This window comes from Haliotis rufescens, unplaced genomic scaffold (assembly GCF_023055435.1).
Source record: "Haliotis rufescens isolate VD_foot unplaced genomic scaffold, xgHalRufe1.0.p SCAF_10, whole genome shotgun sequence".
NCBI lineage: Eukaryota > Metazoa > Mollusca > Gastropoda > Lepetellida > Haliotidae > Haliotis > Haliotis rufescens.
Window position 1 is genome coordinate 42,735,833 of NW_025963780.1, and position 21,941 is coordinate 42,757,773.

At 39.3% G+C, this 21,941-nt stretch overlaps 1 protein-coding gene across 2 annotated transcripts in view; it reads left to right on the top strand.

Moving 5' to 3' along the window:
• Positions 1-21,941, top strand: part of LOC124114692 (calcitonin gene-related peptide type 1 receptor-like) — a 165,817-nt gene that overhangs the window by 43,640 nt on the left and 100,236 nt on the right. The window contains exon 1 of one of the 2 annotated variants that reach the window (XM_048390953.1): positions 14,894-14,979. The exons of the other annotated variant lie outside the window; for it this stretch is intronic. The gene's annotated coding sequence lies outside the window, so the exon portion shown is untranslated. Of the gene's footprint in view, positions 1-14,893; positions 14,980-21,941 lie in introns of those variants that run through there. 2 annotated transcript variants of the gene reach the window in all.

Consider the following 21,941-nt stretch of genomic DNA (forward strand, 5'->3'; position numbering starts at 1 on the left):
TTAATGTTATAATGATTCGCGTGTATATATACATACGAGCCGGCGCGGCCCTTTCTCAACTGAGCTGGCGTTCCCATTTTTGGTGGACCCGTCTGCGCCGGGCGCTATCCAAGCCCATTCGTCATATCTCGCGCCTTTCCGTAACCCGCAAGAAGACTCGTCCCCCTATCGATGAATGTTATGTGCGAAAATATGTGCAAAACAATCAGAATGCGCGTATGATTTCAAGTTCTTCGTCAAAGAATCCCTCAGATATAATTTTTGATTTTACGTATGTCTTGCATTTAAAAATATACCCAAGACACAGTTAAATGTGTTCAATCATACTGTATTATTCCACAAGTGCGGATGTGCTTTAATTGCATCTGAAATATATGTAATATATGGGAAAATATATGTGAACCATTACGCAACGAGTTGACAATTGTTTTGGGTATGCACGTTTGTGCTAAGACGGAACCCGGTCGCAAAAATGGCCATGAGAGGGGCAAGAGTCGCTATTCGGCTTGTCCCGGAATAATTGATAAATTAAACGAAACTTACCTGGAAGTTGAAGTTTGATTGAGATTCTCCGAGGCACCAGGGAACAAGTGAGACCACGTGAGATTGCGCGTGAGGAATCGGCTTCAGTCTTTAACGTGTACTGTGGACTAGAACTAGAATTGATAACTAGCCAGGGAGGGAGGGTGTGGCACGTGGTCTCACTTGTTCCCTGGTGCCTCGGAGAATCTCAATCAAACTTCAACTTCCAGGTAAGTTTCGTTTAATTTATCAATTCTCCTTCAGCACCAGGTCACGTGAGACCCCGTGAGATTTAAAAGCAGGTCCACAGTACACAAAAGATAAACCAGAACAATTCTTTTTAAAAACATCATGTTTAATCAGAATACTGATTCAAACCACCAATCAACCCTGCAGGGATATAATGTGAGCAATTCTGAACTAAATAGCAAGAAACAATACTAAATGCTAAATACTAAACACACATGAATCATCATTGTTGTCATAATCATTCTGAGATTTCAGACGTTGAGCTCATTGAGCTCAATACCGCTGACCCAAAGGAACCATCATGTTTCACAGGCTTACAATAAAATTTTGTAAACACATTCTCAGAAGACCATCAAGCAGCTGCCATGATTGTTTGGATGGGTGTACCTTGACTACTGGCTGCACTGGTAGCAACTGCCCTAGTGCTATGTCCTGAAAACACAGTAATGTCAATACCAGCCATTGCTAGGGTGTTCTTTAACCATCTTGACACAGTCTCTCTTGTGACCGGCTTATGAGGCCTTAAGTGACTCAACAGCAGTTGGTCATGGACACTATCTGTCCGGAATAACACGAGTTTGTCACGAATGATCCAAGCCAAGTCGGCGCGTCCCATTCTAAGCGGCGCCGGGGGTTCCCGTCTTCGGTGGACCCGTCTGCGTCGTGCGCTACCCAAGCCAAGTCGGCGCGTCCCTTTCTAAGCGGCGCCGGGGCTTCCCGTCTTCGGTGGACCCGTCTGCGCCGTGCGCTACCCAAGCCAAGTCGGCGCGTCCCATTCTAAGCGGCGCCGGGGGTTCCCGTCTTCGGCGGACCCGTCTGCGCCGTTTTGGTGCAATGTCTGAAGGCCATTCCTGGTGTCACCGTCCGTGTTTTAATATTGTAAAAAGCGGGTTTATACATATTTACTCACTCACTCAAGAAGGTTGGCCTATATAGAGTCGAATCAAATTTCAGAAAGCTTTGGTACCAGATTTGAGCCCATTTTCATAACTTTCTGTCCTTTGTAACTTTAAACACGAGATGCAGCGAAATTACCACTTAATGCCATTTTTCACATTGTCACATGGCGTTATAACGAATAGGGGCAAAACACGCATCACGTTGAGTGGTTTTAGTATCATAACAATTATTGAAATTATTTGAATGTAACTACGTTTTATCCGTTTAATAGTTTAAAGGAAATATTGCCATTAAAGGAAATATTTCGTGAATAACATTATGCGAACGGTCGGACAACAACCCTTATCAATATGTGTGAGACAATACGTGTAACTTAACATGTGTGACATGTCTGACATGTGTGACAATATTTCGCAGAGAAAGTGGTCTGTGTTGAAATTTGTCAATATGCGTCTATTAACTACTTTCTTGTTTTTAATACATATGTTATGAGTATAACCTATCAAAAACATACATTTTATGTGAATAGAAAAGAATGAAAATAGAACAGATAATTTTACTCAGTCCATGACTTTTATTATCATGATCAGTCGGTTTGAATCAGATTTCCGAATCGAATTGTACGTTCTTGACGTTTATGTATGTTTTGACGTTATTTTTTTATTATAACTTAAAAATTATTTTGGATTATTTAATTAGGAGATAAACATACTGTGTTTTCAATGTAGAGCTAGGTTACCTGTAGAAATAACCCCGCTAAATTGAATTTGGAACCGAACGCGCAGCGTGAGGTTTCAAATGTTAAATTTAGCGCGGTTAAATCTACAGGTAACCTAGCTCTACATTGAAAACACAGTATGTTTATCTCCATTCTACCATGACTAAATAAAATGCGAACTCTTTGGTGTTAGCAAATATACTGAGTGAAGCGGCATGGGTTGAGTTCAGTGTTTTGAGTGGGTTATCGATCTGAATTACGGAATCACCGAACAAATTATGGTGCCGTATATACTCAAGCAGTTTGTTTACACCGTAATACTTCACTCTAACATATGACAGGCATTGAAAGCATATAAGCACGGCAGCTTGGTAAGCTGACATGAGGTGGGCATCCCTAAAGAAAACAAAGCAAGCTTTGCAAGGCTTTCGCTCTACATCGCACGTCACCATTATGACGTCATATCGCTCATTGTGACGCGAAAGAAATGACGTCACAGTCGTATATAGAAAAGCGCCAAAATTCCAAGCTCTCTGTGTCTCCAAAACGTAAAATCATTCCCTGTGTAGATTCCTATCGTGTTTTCTGCACTAAATGTATTGCCACACATCCTTTGAATATTGTAGTAACCGTGTCTGTGCATTTTGTAACCTGTAATTACAGATATAATTATTTAAATATGCCTACCGACACTGACTGAAAATAGTACTATTCTATGAATATTAGCTTCCGCGGTGATGCGGCCGTCAAACCAACTGTTTCAATCAGAGGGGGTTTATTGTGATTTAATAGCCTCTGATTGACCAATCAGAATCGAGTAAATTCCAAATTCATGGTAGAATGATTATTTAACATGGGACAGTGTTGTCCCGTGTTCATGTCCCAGGGGTTCATCTGAAAAGTGTAGTTTTGAGTGATCATGATCAGTGTTAATAATGTTTTTCCGAGAACCGTCATAAATATTGAGGGGGCACGGGTGGCCCAGTCGTCCAAAGCGCCGCGATTCGCTGTGCAGAGTTGCGTCCCTTGGGCACACCAGAAACCTATGATTGTGGGCTCGAATCCCGGTTCGCCCCAATTATGTTTCAGGATTTGTCAACACCATACCCGAGCTCGTGGGTTTCACCGAAGTGGTAAACGTCTGAGACCTGCATCACTTTGGGCTTTCCTCCAACATTAAGCTGATACGCCGCGATATAATAGGAATACTGTTAAAAGCGGCGTTTAACCCAACTGACTCACTCACTCATAAATATTGAATACGCTGCCGCGTACCATTACTGTTACCGTTCTTGTCACGTGCTAGGTGCGAGAATAGATGGCTCGAATGGTACCTCCACAAATGACACCGGTTATCTTCCAGTGCCATTGACTGATAAATTACATCAAACCAAAAGTGAAAATACCATGTTTCGGAAGTTCTACATCAACTATTGCAAATAATTGTTTTGCCAGTCACCAATGGGACATTGATACGGAATTGAAGTTGTAATCAAAGACAAAATTACATCTCATAGCCCTCATTAATAGAATAAGTCTTGATTCAAGGGTTTCTTAAGAGGCAAACGTAATGACGTGGTTTGATCTTGTATTCAAAGCTGACAGTTATACAAGCGACTAAGACCTACATAGAAATATAGAATACACTATGCATCTAGGGCAGGAAGCTGCGTCGAAGGCCATTCTATTGTACCAGTACACTGTGGTCTATTTCAGGTGTAATGGCCTTGACATGTTTGTGCAAGTCCACAACAGCGGGGACTTCCTTACGGGGGTGATCATGATATGGGTAAACCCTCAGTGCTAGCTTTGTTTAGACTACCTGTACCAACCTACATTAACATACGAGGGACATCAAACAGGACTGTTTTAATTGAGGTGAAAAGAAGTATGCTTTTTAGAACACAAAGACAATGGTCAGGGAAATCTGTTGAGCATGTCATATTTGATATTCTCCAGGAAGCATCTTGAAAGGGTACATGTAAGTTTGGTCTTTAGTCTGACTTAAGTCTGTTGTGGCCTTGGTCTGCTCTTCGTTATTTAAAATCTATTTACATGATGGGATTCGTTTTTCGGAAGTCGTCAAAACATTGGCAGTGTTTGTGATAATGTGTGAAGAGGCACATAGCGAATCATCACCCAATACTGCTTCTGTTTAATTAGCACCCGTTTTCAACATGACTTGTATGACATTGCGCATCTTTATAACACACATTGTATCTGTTTTATCATGACTTACAACAGACGTTGCATCTGTTTCATCATGACTAAAACACACGTTGCATCCGTTTCATCATTATTTATAACATACGTTGCATCTGTTTCATCATGACTAAAACACACGTTGCATCTGTTTCATTATTTCTTATAACATACGTTGCATCTGTTTCATCATTATTTAAAACGCCGATTGCATTTGTTTCATCATGACTTATAACACACATTGCGTCTGTTTGATCATGACTTATAACACACGCTGCATGTAATTCACCAGCACTTATAACACACGCTGCAGCCGTTTTGCCCAAATCAACAGTACTCATTGCATCACAATTTGATTTGACCTGTCTTGACGCACAATATTGACAGTGGTATACATGTACATTGTACAACGCACAATATTGACAGTTGTGTACATGTACATTGTACAACGCACAATATTGACAGTAGTGTACATGTACATTGTACAACGCACAATATTGACAGTTGTGTACATGTACATTGTACAACGCACAATATTGACAGTGGTGTACATGTACTTTGTACAACACACAATATTGACAGTGGTGCACATGTACTTTGTACAACGCACAATATTGACAGTGGTGTACATGTACTTTGTACAACACACAATATTGACAGTGGTGCACATGTACTTTGTACAACACACAATATTGGCAGTGGTGTACATGTACATTGTACAACGCACAATATTGACAGTAGCGGGTGACCTCGCCTAGTTGAACACTACCAAGCTGACTGTCGTTTATTTCCCGATGAACGTCAGTTTGTCACGTGATAACGTTGTTAAGCGAGCGGCGACATACAGAACTACTTTAGGGGGATTCCTCAATGTCTAAAGTAATATTAAAAATCATTTTGGGAAAAGTGAGAGCGACATCGATTTAGGCTATGAATGATGCAGGCTTTGAAGCCAGACAGATCATGTATATGAAATGAAGCGTCCATTCGAAGCTATGACAGAGAAAGTTCGACTTACCAAAAGAAATCACTGAGCTTCAGACCCTGTCGTGTATTTCTTAGGGAAATCCAAAGTTCACAGAACGTTAATAGCAATCCATTTTTACGATAACCTGGGTCTGGATTTCTTTCCAACTCTAACTTTACTGGGTGCAACTTCTGTTTCAAGCGAATGACATTGCCGTAGCCGGCATTTTCTGCCGTATATAAAACCAAGGGTGTCACTCCAAATGGAATGATTTGGACGGATGACGCCACGATGTCACGACTCGCCGCGTTGATATAGTTCGCTTTAGATAATTAAAGTTTGATGTCTAATGGGTTGTTTTGTTATGATTTATGTATTTGTCAATATAAGGATTGAAGTTGTATTTGTTGACGTTCATCAGCTGATGAAGGCAGTGCCTCACGTAAGCAAATGCGATCAACACAATCATTGTTCCTGGGCATATGAATAACACGTGATAGCATACAGAATTATCATGGTGGAACTGTAATTTCATCATCAGTGTTTGAAAATGTGACTTTATCCTTGATACTTTGGAAAATATATCTAGGTATTTTGTGACTTATGTCGAGACGTAGTTTCCGGTTAAAACAGCAATGGCTTTATGTGACATGATGAGAAGGAAATAATTCTGATAATGATGAAACAATTGTTGGGTTGTTCTTTAACGCCGCACTGCAATATTCCAGCAATATAACAGCTGTCTGTTTATCAAGTCTGAATCCGACAATCTAGTGATCGATAGTGTTAGCAATGATCTACACCTTCGGGGTACGCTAACACATTATCAACCAAATCATCGACAACCTGATGCATGTGCTGGTCTCTGGTGCCCAGTTTAAGTTGGTAGGGTTTAACATACATGTAGGTTACAACAGTCAGGAACTTTGTTTAAGTCTGTATCTTTGTTTAAGTCTGTAATCTGTATGCGATTACTTGATGGTCTGGAGCATAATGATTCAATTATCAGGGGAAGCTTAATCTTTTCCTATCAGATACGTTAAATCAATGCAAAAAAGGATTCGATTCAGACCCATTAACAGAGATCGTATTGGTTTGTCTACGTCCCTTGTAATCAGACCTCAATAGAAACAGTCCAGATACAAAATAAATAACGAACTCAAAAAAGAGAACTTCAAGAAAAATATGTTTAGGAAACAGGCTCACAGAAAACACTCATCTTAAAGTATGTCCTTCCAGGCCATGTCTTATTTTCATTTCAAATGTTTCGTTTATTTGATTAACTTTACGATCAGTGAGAATGACATTACATAATATGACATGGTGAGGCTCCATTGAGCGCTCTCAATAATCAAATTGGCTTGTCCTTTAAAAATCAAATGAGCTTGCACTGTTTTGTTCTCCTTTGCTACTTCTGATATCAACAAGAGGATCCGTTTTTATTCTGAATGCATTTTCAAATCTGCATTGACAGGTGCCAGGGTGAAGAAAGAGTAAGATCCATGAAACTATGAGAGGATGCCTTATAATTTGGAATTGGAAACTTTCAAAAACCTTCTTGTCATTCACGATCTTTTTTTATTTTTTAATGTTTTTTTTCAAATTGATTCAGAACCTGTGACGAAAGCTAGCTGCTTTATTAACACTACTTTTCACTCAAAAAGAATTGAAAATCGGCATCACTAGTGATTATCAAATGGCATCAACATGTCGAATGTTGAGAAGAAGACAAGTCAAAAAATGAAATTGTGCGAGTAAAACTACAAGTCGCATACAATTACTGGAAATACAAAGATCAATGCAGGAAGTGCAAATAGGCCTTTTAGCACGGAGATCCTACGTTAACACGACAAGCTCTCCATATGTGTGTTTGTTTGTACTCAGCAATATTCAAGCTATATGACGGCGAGACACTGTAAATAATCGAGTCTGGAAAAGACAATCAAGTGATTAATATCATGAGCATCGATCCACGCAATTGGGATTGATGACATGCATCAACCAAGTCTGATCATCCGATCCCGTTAGTCTCCACTAACGACAAGCATAGTCGCCTTTCACAAGCATGGGTTGCTGAAGACCTATTCTACCCCGGATCTTCACGTATCCTCTCCATACGTACCAATAAGTACATTGTATATTGTGATAATTGAAATGAATATTTTGGTGTATACTCAAGATTTAGGTCAGCGGATCAGATTAGCTAGTGGTTAGAGAGATGGCATATCATATCGTACACAATTTCCAAAATAGGGGACAACATCGAATTCGTCATGTCCGTCATTGTGTTATGGTTTGAAATCAGTTAAAGCACTGTAAAATATCACTCACTCACAGACAACTGAGGGTTGAATGATATACACGGTACATATATTTCAGTGGTGTAATTATTACACGCTTCGTCAGCACGTGTCAGCAAAGGATGGAAGAAAACTCAAGGCGATAAGAAACCTTTCCACAATCCGTAGAAATATCCACTAAAAGCCCAAAATTAATTCAACTATCCTCTTACATGCGCATGCAGTATGCACACGCTGATAGGAGCCGCTTGCTATAAGAACGAAGCGATTGCAGCGCTACGTATACTGCATGGTACGATTGTAACGTAGGCACTGTGAGAGCTGACTCTGAAAGTAATACAGTCAACTACGGTTATAACGAACTCGCTTATAACGAACTGACGGATATAACGAACTTACTTTTTGGTCCCGACTATTTGCCGTAGTTATGCTGTATATATGCTTATAACGAACTACTGTTATAACGAACTAAAATTAGAAGTCCCTTTGAGTTCGTTATAACCGAGGTTTACTGTATATAGTAGGGAAATTGGCTAAGATCTTACGAATCACAATGGACAAACAAATGTCAAGAAAAGTGACCGAACAAACACTTCGTCTCCATCAAAACAGCTCCCCCTCGAAAATCAAAATGGATGATCTGTCCCTAAGGGAATGAAATAAAAATGACAAAAACATTGTCATTATCCTAAGAAATATCTTTAAAGAGTCCATTGTACGATTCCAAGTATACCATAAGTATGTGTTTATAAATCACTATCAAATGTTGATGACACCAGGTGTTCATCAAAAGAAGAAAAAGGGGAAAAGGTTTGGGAAAACCTAGGGAGCAAATTGCACAGCCTTTCTTGTGTGGTCCGTGAGCTGTGCTTTGTTGAAGTTGTCACATCCATATCGTCTTCTTTTTATCCGACTAACAGATAGACGAACACCCCTGAGTTCTGGCATTGTTGTTGAATATAAAATACCCCCATGGCCATTTTTATGTATTTATTGACGAGACACGGTATTTATCTGAAAATATGGAATCGAATAAATAGCACTTCATGTCGGAACAACTTTGAGTCTGTTTGACAGACACTATGGTTTTCAGACTAAGATGCAAGATCGGTAGGAACATGAATACTAGAGAGAGCATTTATCTTTCCTTGTCTATCATATGTTTATCTCATCTTCAGATCTGAAAATATCAATTCATATAGGTCACTAGACGAGATTAGCCAAAAAGCAAATATCTTTGTCCACACTGCGTAGAATGTATGTGACTCTGATGTGTGATATTTATGTGAGAAACTATACACATACTGTAGTATGTCTGGAGTGTGTGCTAATTTCGAAGGGTTTGTCTAAGGATCGTGATGTAAAGGATCACTTGAGGTATGTTTAGTTTTGATCAACGAAATAAAAGGAAAGAAAAATAATGTTGTTGAACAAATGTCAATCGTCGAAGGATGGCAATGAGACGGGAACAGGGAAGGAAGGAATTCTTCTGATGTATTGGACTTTAGGGCAAGACTTGCCCTTGCTTCCAAGCCACAGCATTACCGTTAAGTGCTCTGCTGGGTGAGCTTGTAACCACTCTCTGTAGTAACTGACTTTTGTTAATATAAACTGTTTACGTGTGGGGGAACTCGTGTTTATCATACACTTCATTACCGTTATGCATTTTCAGACAATGTGGGGTAATGGTGGACGGTTGTTCCTTTTGAACAGGGCAAAATTGAAACAATTACAAACAATGGCTAATTACATGTTTAGATGCCAATTGACAATAATGAGAAGTGCTTGTTCACAACCAAATGCAGGAGATACATGTGGTGTTAATTAAAGGATGTAGTCTAAACATAGCAACGCTTGGTTACTGTTGGAGATTGGTCCTCTTCCCTCGCAACCTATGCCAGTTGTACGTGGGCGATTTTTTGTGGTAAATGGGTGGTAAGGTTCGGTAAAATCGTTGATTGTATGTAGTCGTATAGCGATGGCGTTGATTGCTGCTCATGATATCAACCACTGGTTTGGATGGTCCAAATTGATTATTTACCGGTCGACATCATATGACATTATATTGAATGCCTATGGTTTTAGGCCGCCTTAAAATATCCTTAATAGCGGATGGGAAACCAAAAAATGGGTTTTACATATTGTACCCTTTAGAAAACGCTACAACCACGGGACTACACCACTGCCCCTTGAAGACACTAATTTGTTGATTGTATGTTATAGTATAGCGATGGCGTTGCTGCCCATGATATCAACCACTGGTTTGAATGATCCAAACTCATTTATTTACCAGTCGTCATCATACACGTATGCCTGGAATATTGCGGCGTCAAACAACAAACAGACAATTAAAAGGGTAGACTTAGCCTACGACAGATCGCTACAGCACAAATGATCACAAGATGAAGATATTATTCTAAATGCTTACGGTTTTACGCCGCCTTAAAATATCCATTATTAAAGGCGGAGAAACCAAATATTGGTTTTACACACTGTACCTTTTAGGAAACGCTATAACCACAGGACTACCCCACTCCCCCTTGAGGACACTTGAGCTGGATGTAAGCCTAGTCTCTCTCTATTTAAGTCATAGTACTTTTTTATCATTATGAACCGTGAGGAATAAGGCTGTGAATATAGGTCTCCAGCTACCTATGCTTGGACGTACGAAGCAACTAAATGGATTGGGTGGTCAGACTCGTTGACTTGTACGTAATCGTACCCCAATTGCATGGATCGATTCTTATGGTGTCCATCACTGGATTGTCTTGTCCAGAATCGAATATTTACAGACCGCAGTCTTACAGCTGGAATATTTCCGAGTGCGGTGTTAAACAACAAACAAAAACACAATATCACATGATGGGCGATAAGGGTCGAACTGTCATACGTCTGTAGACGTGTTCTCAAAGGTGACTGTTCTAATGTAGAACTATGGTGCCATCACTGAATTATTGGTCAAACGGTTCGATATGATGCCAAACATTGCTTATTACGCGGAACCTTATATTATCAGAATAATAGGTTGACGTGTTGCGTTTCTTTTCAACTTGACAATTCATCATGTTATTATATAATGACATGATTATATGAAGAACACCTTTCTTGAAATCGTAATTATTGATTGTCCTCCCCAGGCCTTGAAAAGGAACATTCCACCACGTCACAGTGTACAGATAATCAATGTCTCTACCACCCTATATTGGTTGTTAATAAGTTTAATGATTAAAATGGGGATTCGGTGGTCTTGGCGACGGTCAACTGTAAACATTAACTTTATGTCGTATACGTCACCGCCGTGGGTGGGAAAACCGCACCTGCGAGACCCGGGTACGTTTTGTAGGTCACTATGATGTGGATGTACAGAGGTAATGTCGACAATGACGTCCGCCCTCGCCACCCCTTTTCACTATTTCTGTGTCAAGAGGTATATTGAAGTACCAGACCCATTGCCGTATAGCGTAATGGTAATTGCCATGCGTAATTATTCACATCTGTACAAGAAGCAACTACTAGTTGTGCTGATGGCACCACAGTGGACATTCCTCCATGGCATTTGTTTAAAGGATGGAGCTTTATGAACCCTCGCGATAACAACTTGCTATTTGTAGCTCCAGGCCCGACTGGAATTTTAACTGAATGGCAGTTGTACCCGGAAGCAAGTGCGTGCGTGTCGCTGCGTTCAATCATCGTGGTAGGCGTAGTTGTGTGCGGTTGAGGTTAATGGTGTTGCAGGAGCTATAGCTAGACAATCGTGAACAAATGAGTAATGAAGGGTCATTTTAACATCATCGGAACTATGGTCGAATTTGAATGTGGTCAAAGTGGTAAGACCACTATTACGACTCCAACGCTCATTCCTGAACTATGGTAATATAATTGATATGTATGTCTCAAAACGAATCATCGTTTTTTAACGAAACCATCTTGTGATTGTCTAACGTCTTACCCCATGTTGATTGTGTGCAGTACTTGACACGATCTTTTGATGAAATATGTGAAACATCTTTTAGGTACAGTACTTGATATGAGGACATGTACCATATTTGACACTATATGAAATACGGTATTCAATACGAAATTATATACAATACTTCTTTGGATGTTATGATCAATATAAACTGCGATGTCATATACAATGTATAGTACTTGATACCATATAATATACAATACTTGATACGATATAAGTTCTCCATCCGATATCAAATATAATACTTGATACGATGTTATGAATAATACTTGACACGACGATATTTACATTACAATTTGATACGATATATTATTCAACACTTTATACGATGTTGTGAACATGACTTGATACCCCATAATATTCCACTCTTTGCTCGATAATTATTGTATACAATGTTAAAAAAGTTTACATGCAGTACTTGATTCGTTATTTGAGAAATTTGATAAGACAGTATATGCAATACGTGATGGCATGACGAAGTATCGCCACAGATATCAATTGCGATGAATATCAACGCCAGACAATAACCAGTCTCGATTATCTGACGAAACAGATTCCACTGGGCGTAAAAGGCAACATAGCGGTAGCAATTATACGAATAGATCACTGAAAATCAGTGATGACACCAGGTGTTCGCGAAAGGGTAAGCATGTCCTACCCTACCAGAAGCACCAGCGCGTCTCGTGAAACTATTAAAATCATTATATCAATCTAAAAAGATACAATATCATCTTAAGGACATAGAGACCATGTGGGTCACACATTAAAGTAAAACTGAGATTTAGGAAAAAAGTGATTTGTTCTGAAAAATAAACATGACACCAGACTTACACAACATGGCTTACTTCCTTGAAAGCATAATTGACTTAAAGATTTCTCCTTTTTCAAGCAAGAGAACTAAGATACCATTTAAAAATACATGAAGATGTTATTTAGGAAAAACCCTTTTTCTGGGATTGGATTTTATATCCATTTCTCGACCTCCATCTTCATTCATAATGGATGCTAAAGAACTATAGCATTAGTGTGGCACCCGGCGTCATCATTGTATCCATACGATGAGTTGTATCTATACAATGATTCCCTGAACATGCCGCTTTCAGTCTGATGGCCTGTTTCATCTCAGATGATGAGAGCGGAGTACGGTTACTGATGCAGGGTATAGGTTAAAGATGAATCATCACGTTTGTATGGAAGCATCTTCTTCAAGATTAAAATAAACCTATCGAGACAAGCCCAGCTATCGTTTTAGCAAAGCTATATTTCCATCGCAGTCTTTATACATAATGCAATGAGACGACAGTGTAGCTCAGATTGCATTTAACGCAATGAACGTTTGTTTGTTTAAGGATTTGACATTTATTTTCATTCTTTAAAATAGCAATATTAATCTTTTTGTTCGGACAGAATGTAATCATTTGTCTAAAGAAACCATTCATTGTTTTATTTTTAGCATACTGCTTTGTTTACAGCTTAAGGACAAATAACAAATAGAGTCGGGCTTGTAAGCCAACTTCAATTCCATATCAATTATGCAAACATCATAACATGTGCTCCACGAAAAGAAACCATTCTACTCGAAAATAAAGCATGACATATTCCAAAGCTTTCTCCGTGTAAGCATCAAAGAGGTCGAACGCCTGCTTCAAAGCAAGCCTCATGACATTGTATTAAGGAGCCTGGTACTATGGTCCTTCATATGGGACTCTTCTGGGGGCTTGCCTGGAAGGGGTGTCTTGTTCCCCAGCTCGTCTCTGCCGTATATACCCCCTGGATGAGGGCATGAGATGTACCCTTGGGAACAGCCAAATGTGAAAAGGCAAAGTTCAGGTATGCAAATTCCTAGCTGAAGAAGGACCTTGTTTGCCTTATTGTCTCTGTCTCGTTACGCTTTCTGAAAAACACTTCATACACGAGTTTTACAATTGAAAGATCGTCTCGGTGTTTCATTCAATAATGGCTGCAATAATGCCGATGCGACGTTAAATATTAACTCACTCACTCAATAACCATACTGTCTGTTATGAAGATGATGCACATGTTCGTATTGATCACACATATTAAATACTGGTTTATGTCATCCACACGGTTGTCGTAAATGGGTTACTGTTGGAGGACTTAAAAGACAGATATAAGTGTCTTTGATAACGCAATAATCTCGAATTTGGTTATAAGGCCGTTAAATATTTGAACTTTCTGAGGTACACATGCAGTATTTGGTACACACGTTTCTGAAAAAGATTTAGTTTGGAACACTTCTGTTTTAATTATTTTATATAGGGTACTGTGATACATACCTTTCTGAATCATAGTCTTAAGCACGTTCTCAACACAACCAGACATTCACACATAATTACACATTCAATTTCTTTTAAATTAGTTAATATTTAATTCAATACGGATGTGTAGGCAACAAAGATTCTCAGCTCCAGAATAAACCATGACTGGAATAACGCCGGTTGAACGACATAATACTTAAAGTGAACGTAAAATAATTTGAAGTTGTTGAACACATGTCTGCAGTACAGGTGGAAGAAGGTTAATATGTCCAAGGGGATTTAAAACAAATAAAACAGTAAACATAAACGCGATTTAAGGGAACGCTCAGATTAAAGACGATCATTCTAAATAGGAACAATCCAATTTTCCGTTTAAGCATCTGAGACTATTTGACATAAACAGAAAAACTCGACAAGAATAGACCAACCACCTGAACTGGCCATGAATGCCCGGCTATGTTAGTCGACACATAACTAGATTCCGCCTGTAGTATCGTCTTTCCCATAAGACCATGAAGATAAGATCAACCATTAAATCTTAAATGAGATTCTCTTAGTATTCCACAGAATTGTATTACTTTGCATTAGAAAGAAAGCATTATCAAAATAGTGAATTGGTTGCCTTGTCTGGCGCATATGGTGTTGAATAGTCCAACATACGAGTACGTCATTAAGATCTGGGTTATTTAAGAAGGCGCCTGGTCAGAAACCCTATAACGAATATAGGGATTTGTGTGGGGACCGGCAGCAGCAGAGGAGCGCTGTTGAGTCGGTTGATATCATTAACAGCAAGCAGTGATCATACAGAGAGCCAACAGTGGGCATCTCGACAGCAACATCCGCGGGAGCTGTAGAAAGATGCAGCGCTACAGGTAGGCTAGTCTCATGTAGACTCAGTTTCATGTATGTTATTCATGTCTTTTATATTTTTAATGTTCTTTTATTGATCTCGGCGTCTGGTTATAGTTTTTATGGATTTGCAAATAATTGAATTACATACAGTGTGAAATATGATTTGACCTTTTACTTTGAATGTTTTTTTGTGGAGGGTGATGATCCATTTGTCTTTGACAATGCCAGTTTAGCTGGTTAGGTTTGTTAAGTTCAAGTCAGTCAGGATGGTGGGGGAGTTGATTCTGTATTTACAAGACTTCAGGGTTTCGGCGTCTTTAGACTTTCCTCCTGTTACCACAGATGTACGAATAGCAGTCGCCAAGTCATTGACGTGTTGGTGTGGTAGACAGTAATTCCTCATGCACCAGCACGAGGGGCCAGGTACATGAATATTTGACGAGATATGCCTGTATATAAAAACGGCAAAATCCTATCTATTCTCATAAGAAAAATCTGCTAAAAGCAGTCATTGTAAGATTCCGAGGATATAAAGGACACGCGTTTATGACTCATCATCAAACAGTGATGACACCAGATGCATGAAGGTGAGCGTATCCTGCCCCACCGCCACATGCATGCAAAGGCAAGTCAATCGTATATCATACCTGGTTCCTATACATGGGATATTAAATGGCTTGATATGATTACCGGTGGTATTTAAAGAGAACAATTATTTCAGAAGTGCATTTGCTGTTGGTTTGGAAGGTGGGTGAATTACTAATGTCTATATGTACTGGAAGTGTTACTGATCGCCGTTTAATATAGTGTGCACTCACGGGCGGTGGAAAAGGCATACAAGACATGTTGTAAGGTAGGAGTGTTGTAGGAACGAGGCAAATTGGTCATATGGATCCTAACTTCATTAAAATGTAGCCGTCAGTGCAAGAGCAGCCCACATTGGTCGAGTTGTTGTGAGTACACGCTATTGTCTCACGCTTTTTGACCAATAATAAGGCATAAAGTCTGGTGGCCCATTACACTGGTCATCCAACATAACAGACTTGTAAGCATGCATCCATTCGTTAAAGGTGGCTACACTTGTGGAACAGGACATGCTTACCTGGGTCGTGATGATCATATCATGGTCACCGCTTTTATTCCCAATGGAATCTGTTTCGGTAGATAATCGAGACTGATTGTACTGATTATATATTAACAAACACAAAGAAGTTCAAGCCAGGTTTACGTGTATAGATATGGTGCCATTATTTAATATTTTTTACAATTGAGAGGATACCTTCAGTGGTGATGTTCATTACTTGTCAGAAGGATTTCCTTGCATTAAATATTGTCATTCGGTAGCTGTATGCACACGCAGAGCTTCATATTATACATGACCGCCTCCGTGGTCTAGTGGTAGAGCGTCCGCCCGGAGAGCGGAAGGTCCGCGGGGTTTGAACACCGGCCGCCTCATACCAAAATGACATTAAAAGATGGCGCTCGGCAGTAAGGGCCTGAAACAAGGACCGGTCGGCTCGGAGTCAGTTTACTCATGTTAAACTACATTGTATCCACACACACACACACACACACACACACACACACACACACACACACACACACACACACACACACACACGTGCCTGCACGTCGCTATATGAGTGCAATAATCTTGGACGCCACCTAAACCCCATTTCACCTAACCTTATGTTATACATAGATGTTCATTGAGAAGTGTGTAAGGATAGCGCTGTGCTGTCGAAGGCGCACACGCAATAAAATCGATTATTTGTGAAACAGAAATATAGTGAAGTGGAACCAGAATGTGACTGTCAACGTAATTTCCATGCTGCTGTCTACCTTACTACATATGTGTATTTAAGTTGTTACAAGACCGATATCAGAGAACTGGCTCTACAGTCATTTATAGGTTAGAGGTTTCAAAGAAGGCGATATGGGATACTAGTAGTCAAAGCGTTAGCTCGTCACGCCGAAGATTCCCCACATGGGTACAATATTTTGTAAGCCCATTTGTGGTGTCCTCCGACGTGATATTTCCGGAATATTGCTAAAAGCGAGGAAACAATCCAAACTTACTCACTCAGAGGATTAAAGCGGCGATTGTAGGATTCCAACAAAAACGGAAAGGCCAAAATGAAAATGACTACTGTCAACTTGTTGATATGGAATGGGGGCCATCATATAACATATTAGAAACATTCCCATGATAAAAGCTGGTCTAGATTAAAGGGTGGATATCACACAGAAACGTAGCCTGGATTGTACTCGAGGACAAACGGTACGCTCGATTGTTTCTTACATCAATCCACTTTACGTCACTGTAGGAATGTGTCTACATATACAATGGGTTTTCTTCACTTTTAACCTGTCTAAGCAAAGCACGGAAGTGCAGTTTGTACTCGAGGATTATACTCGAGGACAAACGGTACGCATGTAACGGTATTAATAACAAAGCATGCAAATGTATAGAAACGTATAGTACGTCTCATTTACTTCGAAAACGAAATCACGTTGATCATATTAATTTCTTTTTTTCAATTTCTGTATATGCTGGAGCAGGTCTGGGAAAACAGCGGTCTGCTTCTGTATAAGACAAGTGTGAACACTGTGAATAATTGCTAACTTATCAGTACTGCAACTTTTACCTCAGCCTGAAAACTAAGACTTGATGTAGAATTCCACTTTTAACGGAAGCTGAGTGTGCCTTTATCTCCATTGAATTGATGATGATTTTGTTAACAAGGTTTTCGCCGCGCTGAGCAGAATGTCATTTGCCACAGCGCGATACAGTTTAAAACAGTCCCGAGGTTGCGCATATCGAAGAAGGTATTGTACTCTGTATAGTACAAATAAGGTGCTGCCAGATCAAAGTTCAAATTTGGGCGAAACTGTCATTATTCAAATCCACGATTGGTTTAACCAGCATGATGTGAACACCGCCTCATACAGCGATGTCACCCGTGATGATAGCCAGAGGAAAACAGTCACAATTGCGCGACGACAACTAACCAGAATAATATGTTAACAGACGTCGGCCAATGTTTGACTCTAATCACTAAACAATTTTGTAAAAATGGTTTTTGTGTAATTCCATTAACGGTATGCGTGAGACAAGTCTCCATGACCGGCAAGTATAATGAAACGAAAAATATGAAGTCAGTTTCTTCCCTTCAACAGTTGACTCCTACATGTGCACTCCGTGCTGTGCTGGAGCTCTTATCAACGACCGAGCGTCACATATGACGTTATATTCACATGTGATTACGTTTCCGAAGTAAATGAGACGTACTATACGTTTCGATACATTTGTATGCTGTGTTATTAATACCGTTACATACATGAACTGCACTTCCGTGCTTTGCTTAGTCAGGTTAAAAGTGAAAAAACCCCATTGTTTATGTAGTCTTGACGGCCAGGGCTTCGTATGGTTGTTTACTATGTCGCTTGGACAATCAGACAGCTAGATTCTTTAACGGGTAATGATACTATTTCACATTTGCAGCCCTTTGGGAATCTCCTACGTTTCGTTAGGTCATGATGGCGATAAGATACTTCCTCATTATTCGCTATGGTTATATACAGATTATACTTAAATGTCTAACCTATTTCATATATCGTCCTCTTAGATATTTATTGGAAAACAAATAGATGAGAAATATTTGTTTAAAATTGTTGAGAAAAGCAAGGAGTGTGATCATTGTAGTTTCCCATGCGAACCCTGAAACAAATGTCTAATTGAAATCAACAATTGAGTCAAGTGCACAATTCCGACTATGATCATATTTTCATTGGTCATTATCAACTAGTGATGATACCGGTGTTCGCAAAATAGTCCCATTCAAGACTTCTACAATATTTGGGAAGTCTAGGTTTATTTAGAATCTGAAAGAAGAAAGATTTTCTTTACTCTGTTCTGCAATTATAAAACAATAACATTTTTTTTAAATATGTCATTTCAGAACGTATATGTTAGCCTATTTATAGAAAGACTTACCAAACCACGTTTCAATAGAAATAGCATGGACTCTTAAAGCATGGACTTCCTTGGCGATAACTGCGGGCAAAAAATGCAGAAAATGAGGTAAAGTTTAAACTATGGCTACATCTGAAGAGGTACGTTTGCAGAATGGATTGAATGGAGCAATCGTTGGCACATGCAGAAGTGCGCCCCTCCTGTGTGTGTCGATCAATGTTTCTTTTTACTATTAAACTGTTACTGAAGTTAGAACCTTCCACACACCGAGAGAAAACGCAGACCGAGTTACTTCACTGGCAGTGTTTATTCTCAAGCCACAGTATCAGAATATCATATTCCGCCATAGACGACTAAGATAAATCTCCTCCAAACATAAAGTAACCTTTCCCCCTACCTCTTCCATACAAGCAATGACGCATCCAACATCACTCTACAGGCGGCTTTGTGTGATGTGGATATAATCCATGCTCCCCTCTTCGCGTTATTGACTAGTCAATGAATGCAACAGCCCCCTTGTCCCTGGTTAATATCATAATCAACACTGAGACGCCAATAACGACATCAATAACGACATGAATCGTTACCCGTCTTTTAAGTTTCGTCATAAAATTATATTGTATGGTGGGGATAAGCACGAGCTTAGTGTTCAATGCACATAATGTACCTTGGCAATGCCCTCGCAATGCTGCACTCTGTGGTCTGCTCTTATAAATTTATATAAGGTTCTACTTTGCAATTACAGGGTAGTGTGGGCCAGCAATATGTTGTGGTACCCAGAGTCCATTAATTAATTCAATTTTGTTCTTTGGAACCAAAGCATGTGCTCTTTTTTAACACAAGCACATTTACAATATTTAATGGAATCCTACAATTTAAATATCATTACGGCAAGGATGTCGTTCAATAAAATTAGTACCACCTGTTTGAAACACATGGTGATACGCATCTGTGAATAAAAAGCTCAGGTGATTTTGTAATTGTTTGTTTATAAACAATTTCGATTGAGTCTTGAGCATATAAAAGGGCGTGTTTCTACAGTTATGGTACATATGAATCCTGAGTGTATTGTTTAAACGCCGATTGCAGTCTACGTGGACTTTCCATTACGATTGTTGTCCTGAGGCATTGTTTTCTTAATTATGTATAGAAAAGGATATGGGTTGAGTATTCGAGGCGGACGGCGACAGAACGTCTTCAGCTACGTGAGCCTGTCTGTCCAGGGTTTCATTGTGTCGCGGTGATGAGGCGCTAGTGCTAAGAGCAACGTAGGAACTTCAGAGTGATGAGATGCCCGTAGTCGCTCTTTTACTTCGCATTGGACAATCTGACGGTGTTTATCTCTAGTGTATTCCACATAATACGATTGTGGTTCATGTTTCATGAGCGGGATGTCTGTTGTAAAATACAATGCAGCACTGCAGTAAATGTGTGAGTGGGTCATTTTCCAGTTTGATATTATAAATATTAGACGCGGTGTTAACTAACCTCTGTTTAAGGGAACACGTTAGGCAGGGGCTGTATTTATCGATGTATATTCGTTGAAGTCAGTCGCCAAGATCAGTTATGTTGCTGATGCGGAGGAATGGCATGGATCAGTAATTCGTATTTCATAAAGATCAAAGTTGAAAAGGGAATCAGGGCACCCCGAACATGGATATATATGACCTTGATACAGTGTACTCTTGTTACAACCGGCACCATGTTGACAAAGGGCCCTCTAGTATTCTTGTACACTAAAACCCGTTATTCCTGACCTTGTTAATCTGGACATCTCGTCTTCCAGGCAAAACCAGGGCGCCGTCCACCAAGCGATCGTTGCCAAACACGATCGTACCCATACTTTAACATAGATTTACCACGGACGTAGCGCTTTGTGGAACGGGGCCTACGGGATTGTTAACACATACCCAGGATTCATTAATCCGGAACCCTGATAATCCGGATGTAAGGACATTAACCGTTCGGATTCACAAGGTTTGGATGGATAAGTTTGGCAAGTAAATAGTACGTGACAGATGCAAGGCGTTTGTTTCTCAAACAATTTTTTTAATGTGATTTAACATGAACGCAAGGAGATGATTGACTGCAACTTCTTTAAAAAAATCTTCTGTTGCTTTACAAACACAAATACCTTCTGTTCACGTTCTACATTGACAAACACGTAGTGGATGAAGTTAATTGTATTCATAGCTAACTGTTGCAGTGAAAGAAGAAAAGGAGCTGAAATGAATAGGTCAATCTTGACATAGATACAGTATTTTCTAAATGTCACTTACAGACATAAAAATCCAAGGGAAACATAGGAATCATATATCCAATTCAGGATCAGTGTTATATACAGTAGGTAAGATTATATTTGCATGAATGACTGTCTCTCAATCAGAGAGTTAAAAAGTTTTTAAAATATTCTAAACTTGAATACTTCTTTTTCATTCTTTTCAACTTCAGCTTGTACATGGTATTGTTTAAAAGATTGACATTAAAAGTTCAAATTGATTGGGCAAGAGTTGTCCAAATGACGACACCATTTCCTTAACTTGTATACATGCGGCGACAATAGTTTCAATAGTGTATTACAAAACAAAGATTATCATTAATGAAAATATTTATCTGAGTCTGTAACGACTGAATGGAGCTATGCCTATAACCGTTGGTCATAGGATAGGGTGCGATTAAAGAATAAGTTCGCCACCCAATAGTATCATACAACCGGATATACACTGAGGAGCAAAAGAAACTATACCTCTCATTTGATTTATCACATGTTTGATTTTCATTTGAAAATATGTTAAGTTAGCGATATTAAACCCCAAACAATGAACTGTACTGGCTCTTAGTCAGCACTCAAAGAATATTTCAACATGAATGCATGTTTTTTAATAAAATTTGATTTAAAACTTTTTAAAATTTAAAACTCTTAGACATTTGTTTTAAAAATTAAAATATTTGTTTGTTTTTTTCTGGTACAAATTTACAACATTTCAAACATGTTTGAGATCATGT